The sequence below is a fragment of the Festucalex cinctus genome, chromosome 6, assembly GCF_051991245.1.
Source record: "Festucalex cinctus isolate MCC-2025b chromosome 6, RoL_Fcin_1.0, whole genome shotgun sequence".
Taxonomy (NCBI): Eukaryota; Metazoa; Chordata; class Actinopteri; order Syngnathiformes; family Syngnathidae; genus Festucalex; species Festucalex cinctus.
The window spans coordinates 30,694,727-30,706,997 of record NC_135416.1 but is presented as its reverse complement, the minus strand read 5'-3'; the positions used below and the strand labels follow the sequence as shown (position 1 = coordinate 30,706,997).

Here is a 12,271-nt window from a genome sequence, read left to right as displayed (position 1 = left end):
CATGTCAAGTGTGGGATTTTTTTTGGAGCATGTACCGTGGAGTTATTAAGCATATCCTTCATTCACGATATTGCTTTTAATGTCCATAAAGGCTATCAAAAATAAATAAAAATATATATATGTTTGGATAAGTCTGATGCCAGTGAACATTTTGAGTGGTGGAAACTAAAAGAATATTCATAAATGACTTAGTTATCACACTTAGAATGAGTTTACATTTTTTGTACAAAATACCGTATGTGGGGTATTTTTTTTTTATGCCTCAAGGGCTAGGTGGCGCTGCATATATAACTGAATGTTGTCATAGAGATAACTTCAGGCCTTGACGATAAACATACATGTCAAGTTTGGGATTTTTTGGAGCATGTACCGGGGAGTTATCAAGCATATCCTTTTTCATTGCGAAACACAAATTTTGATGCCCCGCCCTCATCATATAGTATTTTGAAAAGTCAAAAATTTTCCCCCTGTCGTTGGCTCAGGTCTTGACATGGTCCAGGCCAAGTCTTAACTCAGTCGGATGAAACGTGTAGGAGAAGTGGGCAAAAGTCTGCCCCCTGTGAATGTGCAAAAATCGTCAAAAATGGGACATTCAAAAATTCGTAGCTCACTTCCTGTTCATTTTAGCATATGGGTACAAGAGACTTTTTTGTAGGTCTTGGGCTCCCTCATACACCTAAAAATATTCGTCGTTCTTGCTTAAACGTACAACTGGGGCTGTTTCGTTAAAGATTTCTAGGGGGCGCTATTGAGTCATTTTTGTAAAAATAGCACAATCGCCGATAAAAAATTGCTCATTTTGCCAGGCCAGCTGTGTGTGCCAAGTTTCGTGTGTTTCTGTGCCAGTTTAGGCCCTCAAAATTGGCGTTGTTTTCTTGGCGAACAGCGCTTGGCCACGCCCACAGCGACTCGCGAAAACTCACAAACTTCGTGTTGTGACAGCATGAAGGCCGACACCCTCATCTGAGCAAATATGAGGTAGGTCCAGTTAACATGGTTGGAGAAAAACATTGAAGAAAAATCGTAAGAAAAAAAATTGCCAGTAGGTGGCGCTATCAGTAAGATGAAATATAAGTTTGTAGATGTCTTTAGGGCTGGACTCTCATCAATTGTGTACAATTTTGAGAAGATAGCATCATCTCGGTCAAGTTAATGCAGCTTTTGTTGTCACGAGAAATCTTCAGATTTTGCGGCACCGTAGCGGCCACGCCCTTTGGCGAAAAGTTACAATATTCGGTGTGGGGCATGATCAACATCTTAAGGCTTTTCTGACCAATTTCCAACTGGATCCCTTCAACGAGCTCAGCACAGTAGCTAAAAACGTAAAGTATGACAATTATTGTTACCACTAGGTGGCGCTACATGGATAACTGAATTTTATCATATAGATGTTTTCAGGCCGTGACTATTAAGTTGCCTGATAAGTTTGAGATTTTTTGGAGCTTGAACATGGGAGTTATTAAGCATTTGCTCTTTCTGGACAAATGAAATTTTAAAGGCAATATTTGATGCCCCGCCCCCGTCATATAGTATTTCGAAAAGGCAAGATTTTTTCCCCAGTTGTTTTCTCAGGTCTTGAGATGATAAATGCCAAGTTTGAAGTCAATTGGATGAAAAATGTTTGCAAAGGGGGAAAAAGCATGACCACAGTGAATGTGCCAAAATAGGCCAAAATTGGACATTAAAAAATTCATAGCTCACTTCCTGTACATTTTAGCTACATGGTCCCAATAGACTTTTTTGTGCGTCTCGGGGTGCTACACGTGCCTGCCAATTTTCGTTGCTCTAGCTCAAACATGCCGGGCTTGGTTTTTATTTTTCTATGCTAGGTGGCGCTATAGAGTCGCGTTGTTATGACGACTTCATAATATCAAATTTTTCGCCGGGCCTGAGGAGTGTGCAAAGTTTGGTGAGTTTTCGTAAATGTTTAGGTACCCAAAATCGTGATCGTTTACGGAGAAAAAGAAGAAGAAGAAGAACTAGAGCTGCGAGCAGCTATAAAGGGCCCTCGCAACCTGGGCCACGTTGGGGTACTTGCACGTCGGGGTACTGGCACGTTGGGGTACTGTCAAATCGGACAAGGACCATCTAAAATGTTTTTGACAAGCTTTGTGAGTGCAAAAGGCCAAAGATGGTGTGCAATTCCCAAAATAAATTCAAAATGGCGGACTTCCTTTTAGGTTTAGCATACGGCTACAGAATACTTTTTGTAGGTCTTAAGCTAATAGGTATGCCTCCCAGTTTTCAAAAATCTAGGTCAAGTCATCTTTAGTTGTGTATCGCTTGAATCATACAATTGGAAATGCTCCATAAAAATGCATAGAGGGCGCTATTGAGCACAACGTTGGGTTACTTGCACGTCAGGGTACTGGCACGTTGGGGTACTGTTACATGGAACAAGGACCATTTAAAATGTTAGTTTTTCCCATGCCTTGTCTGTGCAAAGTTCTATGAAAGAGGCCAAAAATGATGTATAATTCCCAAAATAAAATCAAAATAGCGGACTTCCTCTTTGGTTTGGCAAATGGCTACATAATACTTTTTTGTAGGTATTAGGCTGATAGGGGTCTGTCCTAATTTTCACAAATCTAGCAGAATCATACAATCGGAAATACTTCATAAAAATGTCTAGAGGGCGCTATTTATTGCAAATTGCACAATAAATCTCTAAAAATTCATGTTCATGACAAGTCTGATGTGTTTGCAAAGTTTCATGAGTTTTCAGACATGTATAGATAAAAAAACAAAGCAGCACTTTACTTGGCAAACAATGCATCGCTATAGCAGCAGCGTGCGACAAAATAAAAAACTTTCGATAACTTTGCATCTTAAACATCTTAAGATGAAACACACCAAGTTTGAAGACGGTCGGATGAACTTTGTACGAGGAGTTCGTTAAAATATGACCCCTGAAAAAGGCCACAAAAAATGGCAACAAATCCCATCGTAAATCAAAATGGCAGACTTCCTGTTTGGTTTAGCACATGGTTCCAAGAGACTTTTTTGTACATCGTGGGCTCTTATGTATGCCTGCAAATTATCATCGCGCTAGGTGAAACGTACAACCGGGAATGCTTCGTTAAAGAGGAGTTTTCTAGCTCAAAATGTGATGCCCGGCCCCTGGGGGACTTCCTGTTGGGTTTAGCACATGGCACCAAGAGACTTTTTTGTACATTGTGGGCTGTTACATATGTCTACAAATTTTTGTAGCTCTAGCTACTTCGTACAACTGGGAATGCTTCATTAAGAAGGATTTTTTTCCTTTGCAAAACGTGCATGCCACGACAACAGCGTGCGACGAAATAAAGAGCTTTCAATAACTTTTCATCCTCAACATCTTAAGATGAGTCACACCAAGTTTGAAGATGATCGGATAAACTCTGTAGGAGGAGTTCGTTAAAATATGACCCCTATGAAATGGCCCAAAAAATGGCAACACATTCCAAAGTAAATCAAAATGGCGGACGTCCTGTTAGGTTTAGCATATGGTTCAAAAAGAGTTTTTTGTACCTCGAGGGCTGTTATATACCTCTACAAATTTTGGTAACTCTAGGTGAAACGTACAGCCGGGTATGCTTTGTTAAAGAGGAGTTTTTTAGCTCAAAATGTGATGCCCGGCCCCTGGGGGACTTCCTGTTGGGTTTAGCACAGGGCACCAAGAGACTTTTTTGTACATCTTGGGCTATTACATATGTCTACAAATTTTCGTAGCTCTCGCTGCTTCGTATAAATGGGAATGCTTCTTTAAGGATATTTTTTTTCCTTTGCAAACAGTGCATGCCATGACAACAGCGTGTGACGAACTACAAAGCTTTCAATAACTTTCCATCTTCAACATCTTAAGATGAATTCACACCAAGTTTGAAGATGATCGGATAAACACTGTAGGAGGAGTTCGTTAAAATAAGACCCCAATGAAATGGCCAAAAAAATGGCAACACGTTCCAAAATAAATCAAAATGGTGGACTTCCTGTTAGGTTTAGCATATGGTTCAAAAAGAGTTTTTTGTAGGTCATAGCCTGTTACATATGTGTACCAATTTTCGTAGCTCTAGATTAAACGTACAACCGGCAATGCTTCGTGAAGTAAGAATTTTTAAACTCTAAATTTGATGCGCCACCGCCGTCATATAGTATATCAAAAACTTTTCATTTTTCACAATGATGTTGTCCCAGGTGTTGAGATGGTACATCCCAAGTTTGAAGTCAATCGGGTTAACCGTGTAGGAGAAGCGGGCAAAAGTATGACCCCTGTAAATGTGCAAAAATTGGCAAAAATTGGACATTTAAATACTCATACCTCACTTTCTGTCTATTTTAGGGTACACACTTCAAAGAGGTTTTTGTTCATTGGGATGTGCTACAGGTGCCACACAATTTTCATAGCCGTCGGACAATCGTAGCGGGACAGGGATCCGTTTAACCTATGTAGGGGGCGCTAAGGAGCCATTTTTCTGTTATCATGTATGGCGACTTTAAAATATCAAATTTTTCGCCAGGCCTGATGTGCGTGTAAAGTTTGGTGAGTTTTCGGTCACGTTTAGTGTCTCAAAAATGCGATTGTTTGCGGAGAAGAATAATAATAATAAGAAGAATTCCTACAAAAACAATAGGGCCTCGCAGCGGCACCGCCGCCGCCGCTGCTCGGGCCCTAACTAGAGCTGCGAGCAGCTATAAAGGGCCCTCGCAACCCGGGCCACGTTGGGGTATTTGCATGTCGGGGTACTGGCATATTGGGGTACTGTTTCATAGGAAACCGTCTAAATTGTAAATGTTTTAGACATGCTTTGTGTTTGCAAAGTTTCATGGAAGGCCAAAAATGATGCACAATTGAAAATCAAAATGGATTGGCACATGGCTATAGAATACTTTTTGGAGGTATTAGGCTGATAGGTATGCCTCCCAATATTCACACATCTAGCTGAACCATATAATCGGATATACTTCATAAAACTATCTAGACAACGCTATTGAGCCATTTATTACAAATTGCACAACAAATTATAAAATATTCATGTTCATGAGAGATCTGATCTGTGTGCAGTTTTGTGAGTTTTTCCCCGTGTTTAGACTAAAAAAAAAAATCTTTGCAAACAATGCATCCCTAAAGCAAAGGCATGTGACAAAATAAAAAATTTCAATAACTTTTCATCTTAAATATCTTAAGATGAAACATGCCAAAGAATGAAGACGATGTGATAAGTTTTGCAGAAAATATGACCCCTATAAAAGGCCCCAAAAAGTGGCTACAAATACCAAAGTAAATCAAAATGTCAGACTTCCTGTTTGGTTTAACATATGGTTCCAAGAGACCTTTTTTGTACATCGTGGGCTCTTATGTATGCCTCCAAATTATCAAGAAAAGAAGTTGGGTTTAGCACTTGACACCAAGAGACTTTTTTTAAACATCGTGGGCTGCTACATATGTCTACAAATTTTCGTAGAATACTTTTTGGAGGTATTAGGCTGATAGGTATGCCTCCCAATATTCACACATCTAGCTGAATCATATAAAAAACATTTTTCTTTGCAAACGATGCATCGCTACAGCAAAGGCGTGCAACAAAATAAAGAATTTCAATAACTTTTCATCTTAAATATCTTAAGATGAAACGCGCCAAAGAATATATGACGCCTATAAAAGGCCCCAAAAATGGCAACAAATACCAAAGTTAATCAAAATGGCAGACTTCCTGTTTGGTTTAGCATATGGCTTTAGAAACTTTTTTGTAAGTCTTAGGCTGATCTCCCAATATTCACACATCTAGCTGAATCATATAAAAAACATTTTTCTTTTCAAACAATGCATCGCTACAGCAAAGGCGTGCGACAAAATAAAAAATTTCAATAACTTTTCATCTTAAATATCTTAAGATGAAACGTACCAAAGAATATATGACGCCTATAAAAGGCCCCAAAAATGGTATCAAATACCAAAGTTAATCAAAATGGCAGACTTCCTGTTTGGTTTAGCATATGGCTTTAGAAACTTTTTTGTAAGTCTTAGGCTGATAGGTATCCAAATTTTTTCACATCGAGCTGAATCATACATTTCCAAAAGCTTCATAAATATGTCGAGATGGCGCTATTGAGCCATTTATTGAAAATTGCAGAAAAACTCTCTAAAATATTCATGCTTATGACAAGCCTGATGTGTGTGTAAAGTTTCATGAGTTTTTGCACATGTTTAGATAAAAAAAAAAAAGCAGCATTTTACTTGGCAAACAATGCACCGCTATGGCAACGGTGTGCGACAAAATAAAACACTTTCGATAACTTTGTATCTTAAACATCTTAAGATGAAGCACACCAAGTTTGAAGACAGTCGGATAAATTTTGTAGGAGGAGTTCGTTAAAATATGACCCCTAAAAAAGGCCACAAAAAATGGCTACAAATCCCAACGTAAATCAAAATGGCGGACTTCCTGTTTGGTTTAGCAGATGGTTCCAAGAGACTTTTTTGTACATCGTGGGCTCTTATGTATGCCTCTAAATTATCATAGCGCTAGGTGAAACGTACAACCGGGAATGCTTCGTTAAAGAGGAGTTTTTTACCTCAAAATGTGATGACCGGCCCCTACGGGACTTCCTGTTGGGTTTAGCACATGGCACCAAGAGACTTTTTTGTACATCGTGGGATGTTAAATTTGTCTCCAAATTTTCGTAGCTCTCGCTGCTTCGTACAACTGGGAATGCTTCATTAAGAGGGAATTTTTTCCTTTGCAAACTGTGCATGCCACGGCAACAGCGTGCGACGAAATAAAAAGCTTTTAATAACTTTTCATCTTCAACATCTTAAGATGAATCACACCAAGTTTGGAGATGATCGGATAAACTCTGTAGGAGGAGTTCGTTAAAATAAGACCCCTATGAAATGGCCCAAAAAATGGCAACACATTCCAAAGTAAATCAAAATGGCGGACGCCCTGTTAGGTTTAGCATATGGTTCAAAAAGAGTTTTTTGTACCTTGAGGGCTGTTACATATGTCTTCAAATGTTGGTAACTCTAGGTGAAATGTACAGCCGGGAATGCTTCATTAAATAAGAATTTTGAAACACAAAATTTGATGCCTCGCCTCTGGCGGACTTCCTGTTAGGTTTAGCATATGGCACCAACAGGCTTTTTTGTAGATTATAGTCTGTTACATATGTGTACCAATTTTCATAGCTCTAGGTTAAACGTACCACCGGCAATGCTTCGTTAAGTAAGAATTTTGAAACTGTAAATTTGATGCCCCGCCACCGTCATATAGTATGTCAAAAACTTTAGATTTTTTACCATGGTGTTGTCCGAGGTCTTGAGATGGTACATCCCAAGTTTGAAGTCAATCGGGTTAACCGTGTAGGAGAAGCGGGCAAAAGTATGACCCCTGTAAATGTGCAAAAATGGGCCAAAATTGGACATTCAAATACTCATACCTCACTTCCTGTCTATTTTAGGGTACACATATCAAAGAGGTTTTTGTTCATCTGGATGTGCTACAGGTGCCACACAATTTTCGTAGCCATAGGACAATCGTAGCGGGACAGGGATCCGTTAAACCTATGTAGGTGGCGCTACAGAGCCATTTTTCTGTTATCATGTATGGCGACTTTAAAATATCAAATTTTTCGCCAGGCCTGATCTGCGTGTAAAGTTTGGTGAGTTTTCGTTCATGTTTAGTGCCTCAAAAATGTGGTTGTTTGCGGAAAAGAATAATAACAAAGAAAAAGAAGAATAATAATAACTAGAGCTGCGAGCAGCTATAAAGGGCCCTCGCAACCTGGGCCACGTTGGGGTACTTGCACGTCGGGGTACTGGCACGTTGGGGTACTGTCAAATAGGACAAGGACCATTAAAATGTTTTTGACAAGCCTTGTGTGTGCAAAGTTTAATCAAAACGCAAAATATGGTGTGCAATTCCCCAAATAAATTCAAAATGGCGGACTTCCTTTTAGGTTTAGCATACGGCTACAGAATACTTTTTGTATGTCTTAAGCTAATAGGTATGCCTCCCAGTTACAAATCAAGGTCAAGTCATCTTTAGTTGTGTATCGCTTGAATCATACAATTGGTAATGTCAGGCCTGCGGGCCCAGCCCGCTGAGTGTGCGTGTGTCTTCCAGGTGTGGTGCATTGGAGTCAAAGCAGCAGGTGTGTCCAGTTAATCAGCAGCCTACTTAAGCCAGCCTCTGACTCCACCACACCGCCAGATCGTCACAACTCCTGAACGAGTTTGTACATCCAGCTAGACCTTGAAATCAACTTTTACTTACCTTTCCTGACTCGCATTTCTGTCCTCCTTTTCAGCCTGTCGTCCTGCCCGCAGACCCTGACCTTGACACACGCCTCGCCTACCAGAACCAGCCCCCAGCACCCAACGGACTGCAACCACTTTCTGGCCGTCCACTATTGCAATAAAACTTTGCCAACTCATTCCTTTTGTTTTTCTGCATTTGGGTCCCCACCCCGCACCGGAACCGCGACAGCACGATCTGGCCAGCTATGGACCCAGCAGGGAACAATTCCATTCGTCAGACCCTGACCGGACAAGGTGTGCTTTTGGACCAACATGACAATGCCCTGAACTTCTTGATTGGACAGGTACGTGAATTTTCGCAAGCCCTCAGGACCCTCCAGCAGCAACATGCGGCCTTTCAAACACAAGGATCATCCGCTGCTACACCTGCCCCGCCCACTGCACCTCCTCCCCAGATCGTTAAAGAACCGTACGTGCCCACGCCTGCCCCTTATGATGGTGATTTAGGAGCTTGCCGTCCTTTTCTAGTCCAGTGTTCCCTAGTCTTCAGTCAGCAGTCACTGTCCTATGCTTCTGACCACGCTAAAATTGCTTACCTCATAGGCTGCCTCCGCGGCGCGGCTCTCGCATGGGCCACTGCTGAGTGGGACAAACAGTCTCCTGCTTGCGCTTCCTTTTCCAGCTTTACCCAGGAAATGAGGAAGGTCTTCGACCACCCGGTCCATGGGAGGGAGGCTGCAAGACATCTCATGTCGCTACGACAGGGTGCTCGTAGCGTGGCAGAGTTCTCGGTGTCTTTCAGGACTCTCGCCGCTGAGAGCAACTTTAACGATGAGGCACTCCAGGAGGTCTTCCGGGCAGCATTAAACGAAAACATTAAGGATGAATTGGCCTCGAGGGATGATCCGAGCTGTCTTGACTTGCTCATTGACTTGGCCATAAGGCTGGATTGTCGCCTCCGGGAGCGCAAGAGAGAGCGCAGTGCCAAAGTGCAGACTCCGCCCACTGCTGGGCCATCACTGTCGGATCCATCTCCCATGCCACTGGCTCCAGTTTCCGCCTCTGACCCGCCCCCAGACACTGGCAGTGTCCCTATGCAGCTGGGACGTGCTCGTCTGTCGGACTTTGAGAGGGCGCGCAGACGCTCCTCTAACCTGTGCCTGTACTGTGGAGCCAGCGGCCACTACATCGCTCAGTGCCCCTCCCGGCCAAAAGGACTGACTCACCAGTAATGGGGAACGTATTGGTGAGTCCCGTTATGAGTTCCCCTGCTTCTAACCGTTTTATGCTCTCTGCCACCCTCTGCTGGGGTAATATGTCTCTGCCCGTGTCAGCCCTTGTAGACTCCGGAGCCGATGAGAACCTAATTGATCACCGACTGGTAGAACAAATGGCTATAGACCTGCAAACCTTGACCACTCCTTTGGATGCCACAGCCCTAAACGGTGCACTGATCTCCCATGTCAGACAACAAACAGTACCAGTTGTACTCAAGCTCTCGAGTAATCACCAAGAGGTAATCAGTCTACATGTATTTGACTCCCTCCAAGTTCCCATAGTGTTGGGCATGCCATGGCTCAAACAGCACAACCCACACATTGACTGGACTGTGCCCAACATCATTTCCTGGAGCAATTATTGCCATAAGAATTGCTTACTGTCTGCCGTTGTGCCACCCAGTGGCCAAAACAAACAAGAACTGCCCGACCTGTCCTGCGTCCCTCCCGAGTACCATGACCTTGCCCGGGTGTTCAGCAAACACCATGCTGCTTCTCTGCCCCCTCACCGACCATACGACTGCGCCATTGACCTCCAGCCCGGAGCGCCACTTCCACGAAGTCGGCTTTACAACATCTCACGGCCGGAAAGAGAAGCAGCAGATTCTTACATCAATGAATCACTGGCAGCAGGTATCATCCGGCCTTCCTCGTCACCAGTGGGAGCTGGTTTTTTCTTTGTGGACAAAAAGGACAAGACACTCCGCCCTTGTGTTGACTATCGTGGTCTGAATGAAATCACCATAAAGAACAAATATCCCCTACCCCTGATGGACTCAGCGTTCTCACCTCTTCATGGAGCCACCATCTTTACCAAGTTGGACTTGCGCCAGGCCTACCATCTTGTCCGAATTCGGCAGGGTGATGAATGGAAGACCGCATTCAACACACATAGGGGGCACTACGAATATCTTGTCATGCCTTTTGGCTTAACGAACGCCCCCGCTGTCTTCCAGGCCCTGGTCAACGATGTTTTGCGTGACATGATTGGGAAGTTCGTCTTTGTGTACCTTGATGACATCTTGATTTTCTCAAGTTCGGACTCTGAACATAAAAGACATGTACGCCATGTACTCCAGAGACTCCTTGAAAACAAGCTTTTTGTGAAAGCTGAGAAGTGTGAGTTCCATGTAACCAAAACCACCTTTTTGGGCTACGTAATTGCTGAGGGACAGCTCCAAATGGACCCTGCCAAAACTACTGCAGTCACCAATTGGCCCAGACCCACATCCAGGAAGGAGCTGCAACGCTTCCTTGGTTTTTCCAATTTCTATCGCCGATTCATCAAAGACTACAGTCGTGCCGCAGCTCCTCTTACCGCCCTTACGTCCACAGTGGTGCCCTTCAAGTGGTCTGAGGAGGCTGACCTGGCCTTTAGCAGGCTCAAACATATGTTCACCACTGCTCCTGTGCTTGTCCATCCAGATCCGCAGAGGCAATTCATAGTTGAGGTGGATGCCTCGGAGGTGGGGGTCGGAGCGGTTTTGTCCCAGCGGTCTCTGGAGGATGGTAAGGTCCACCCGTGTGCCTTCTATTCCCGCAGGCTCTCTCCAGCCGAGAGGAACTATGGAATTGGTGACCGGGAACTCCTGGCGGTGAAGGCGGCATTGGAGGAATGGAGACACCTCCTGGAAGGGGCCGAGCAGCCGTTTGTTGTATGGACAGACCACAAAAACCTGGAGTACATCCGCTCTGCCAAGAGACTAAGCTCACGTCAAGCCAGGTGGGCCTTATTCTTTGATCGGTTCGCATTCACCCTGTCCTACCGCCCAGGGTCTCAGAATACAAAACCGGATGCCCTATCCCGCCAGTTTGCAGCAGAGGGCACCAGGTCAGATCCCGGCCCTATCCTGCCTTCCACCTGTTTTGTTGGGTCTGTCACTTTTGAAATTGAAGCCCTGGTGAGGAGGGCCCAGGTTGGACTGACTATACCCCCCCGGGCTCCGCAGAACCGCCTGTTTGTCCCTGACCCTGTCCGTTCCCAGGTTCTACAGTGGGCTCACTCCTCGCGACTTACCTGCCACCCGGGAATCCGCAGGACGCTGACCTTCCTCCGCCAAAATTTTTGGTGGCCCACGATGGAGGAGGACACCCGCTCGTTCGTCTCGGCATGCACGGTATGTGCCCAGAACAAAACCTCCTCCAAACCTAGCTCTGGCCTGCTCCACCCGCTTCCTATTCCCAAACGCCCGTGGTCCCACATTGCCCTGGACTTTGTTACCGGACTTCCGCCGTCAAGAGGTAACACAGTAGTTCTCACCATTGTTGACAGGTTTTCCAAAGCAGCCCACTTTCTTGCTCTTCCCAAGCTCCCAACTGCCAAGGAAACCGCTGACCAGTTAGTCCAACATGTCTTCCGTCTACATGGCATCCCTTCTGACATTGTGTCGGACAGGGGGCCCCAGTTCACTTCACAGGTCTGGAGGGCCTTTTGTGCTGCATTAGGCATTGGCCTGAGCCTCTCGTCCGGTTACCATCCACAAACTAATGGTCAATGTGAACGTACCAATCAGCAACTGGAGACCACCCTCCGCTGCATCTCACAGTCCCATCCCGCTTCATGGAGCACTCAGCTCGCTTGGGTAGAGTACGCCCATAATTCCCTACCCAACGCCTCCTCAGGTATGTCCCCTTTTCAGTGTTCTCTGGGCTACCAACCACCACTGTTTCCCTCTCAGGTCCCTGACCTCTCCGTTCCATCTGTGCAAAGCCACATGCGCCTATGCTCCAGGGTCTGGAGGCAAGCCCGCTTCAC

General features: G+C 44.5%; 1 long non-coding RNA gene across 1 annotated transcript; it reads left to right on the top strand.

Annotated features, from left to right (window-relative positions):
• The first annotated feature begins 8,065 nt into the window (after positions 1-8,065).
• LOC144021353 (uncharacterized) lies at positions 8,066-8,415 on the top strand. The gene is made up of 2 exons (XR_013284110.1): positions 8,066-8,213; positions 8,290-8,415. It is a non-coding gene; the product is annotated as an uncharacterized LOC144021353 (long non-coding RNA).
• The last annotated feature ends 3,856 nt before the right edge of the window (positions 8,416-12,271 follow it).